Genomic DNA, 2790 nt, shown 5'->3' with positions numbered 1-2790 from the left:
AAAGTTGTATTTCTAATGTAAATTCAAATTTCAAATTTACTAAAATCAAAGGCAACCAATCTATAATATTACTTACATTACGTTGCACGTACGAATACAATAACAGACGTGCTGCTGACGGCGTTGCTAACTTACAATCTAAATATCTCGCAAATAATCATTTTGCGCAGCTGCTTGTTGACCATCATTTGTATTGAAATTTCACGGAAGTAAACAAGATTGCAAATCAACAGCAGATAAAAATAATTATGATGCATAGTGGCATCATCTTGTCATGATAGGATTTTTTAAATTCATTGATATGAAAATACAATAATGTAAATTCTAAAAGTGAATTATATTCCTGCAGTCATCTCTAAATAAAAACAGAAATAGATACTTCTTCGTCTTCAGCATCCGATGTATCTAAAACTTAGCAATAATAACACTAGAAAGACACCCGCCAGTTTCCATTCACCATGTAAAGTAACATGCATAGCATACCACCACCAAAATATCAAATCCAACTTACCAGTTATTCATGGATGGTGTTGAAGAGCGGAATTATAGTTGACCACGTGCTAGATTGATAGCATTGCAGAGAACTGCATAACCTAATAAAATCCATGTGCTTGGTCAATTGTATAATAAATAAATTATGCAAATCACTATTTACTTTGCGTCACGAAGAACAACCTAATTTTCCATCAGTAATAGCGCAGTAAAATGAACATTATGAGCAACATTATGAAACGAGACGATGAAATTTATTACGTTTTTATTTACACACTTCCTATTACTACGTAATATCGCATTGTTATGCAAATTTTTTCCCTAAAATTACCTAAAAGGAAATATTATTAACCTGAAGCATCGCAGATTACTAAAAATAAACGGAAATGCTATCATTGCGTATTTATGCATGTTGTGTAATTTAGTTGCATGAAAGTACAAGGTGATTCAATAATTTATATTTTATCAATGTTTTTCATCTAATCAAAATTATATGGATAATAAAAAATGGCTTCAACTGAAAATAGTTTCGAAAATAAAATGCGTTTTCAGATTTATAGAAAATTAAACAGTTTTATGATGATAACTGCAACAGAAATTTTATGATATACAATTTATCTCAGCACAGAATTTAACAAGAGCGCAGGGTAGACATCGTGATGGTAAGCGGCTGCACCAGTGGGTTTGCCACTTGACAGCTTATTTACTATTAAAACTTTGCTTTAACTAAACTTGGTTTACACCTTATGATGATTTATAATAAAACTGCAAACTTGGTTGAGCACTGCATCAGCGCGCCACATACAATGTAAGATAAACCTACCTGCAGAAATTAAGTAACTCAACGAATTGCAATGAAATCAAGAAACTTATGCGGGTGACAATTCTGTATCGCATTTCATGAAAAGAATAAAACAAAAGAATCACGAGTAGCCTGGATTTGGTTATATTGTTAGTCGACAGCAATTATCAGAAATTAGATTTATATGAGATGAAAACAGCTAAGTGCTGTTCACTCAACTCGAAATAGGGGGTGGGGAGAATTTTCAGTTTAATGCGATCTCTGTTCAGCTCAGTATTATTACGAGCTCAATGATGGGGATCATTAGAAAGGAAAGGAGGGCGGGACAGCATAGCAGGAAGGAATGAGGGAGAAGTTGAGGGATGGAGGAGGTGGAAATTGTCATATGCGTTCTTCTACTCAATCTCCACGTATAATATTCAGGCGTTGTTTCATTTATCAGTACTGCCAACATTGATGGGCATTGAGTTATTTTCTCAATGACAGAAATTAGGGGCATCTGTATAAGTCAGTCCTATTGGCGATACAATAACATAACAGAAACTTTAAGGAATCATTTCAAAAATGAAGGGAACGGTACTTCCTTTCTGGAAGTATCAAAGGTGGTAGCATAAAAGTGTCTTCTCTAGCTAACAGCAGCTTTCCTATGTCATGCTGAAACAATCTTGTGCACGATTTGAGCAGTGACAAGCATTTAGGGGTGCGATTGTGCGACAGCAGTATCCCGGTAACAGACATTTCCTTTAAACAATTGGGCAAGTATGTTACCTTAGGAATAAACATTACAGTGGACAGTAAAGATAATGCGGGAGGAGTTCAACTGCAATGTCAGAGAACTACTTTACAAATGGATTTGAAAAGAATATTGAAAATTATAGCAAAATATAACATTAGTACTATTATATATTGGCTTCTCCGTAATAAAGTCTCGAATATTAGTTGAATATCATTACTGAAGAACAACGCGCTAGTTTGCATTCAAAAAGACTAAAATTAAGCAACTACGAAAAGCTTAAAAAGCGCTCATGTTTAGTGCAGTGTGCCAAGAGAAAGAAAGAAAACATTATATGAAAAATAGCAAATATATGAAAATTCATACCTGTCAGCAGACCTGTCAGAAATGACGCATAAAGCAAACGTAGAGTCATACATTTTGTAACTGATGTTCGTGGTTTCTTCATATTTTTAGTCTAACAATCACAACGTAATTGTTGCAGTGAAGCATGGAAATGACCAAATAACGCAATGCAGTAAGTAAGTAGGCCGCCATACAGCGGGGAACATTTATACTATAATGCAGTTCTCTCAATAAACAGAAATTTATATAAGGAACATTGCTACCGCATTTGAATAACACACAGTGCACGTAGCAGAATGCCAACGGCAGTGTTTACCATCACATTAGCATAAAGTTACTCTTCTGACCTAGAAATGCATGTATGCTTTGAAAACGTATAATAACAATGTAATGAGCAAACACCAAAGATTATAATAAT

This window comes from Trichinella spiralis (assembly GCF_000181795.1).
Source record: "Trichinella spiralis strain ISS 195 chromosome Unknown Scfld2, whole genome shotgun sequence".
NCBI lineage: Eukaryota > Metazoa > Nematoda > Enoplea > Trichinellida > Trichinellidae > Trichinella > Trichinella spiralis.
This window is presented reverse-complemented; position numbering follows the sequence as displayed.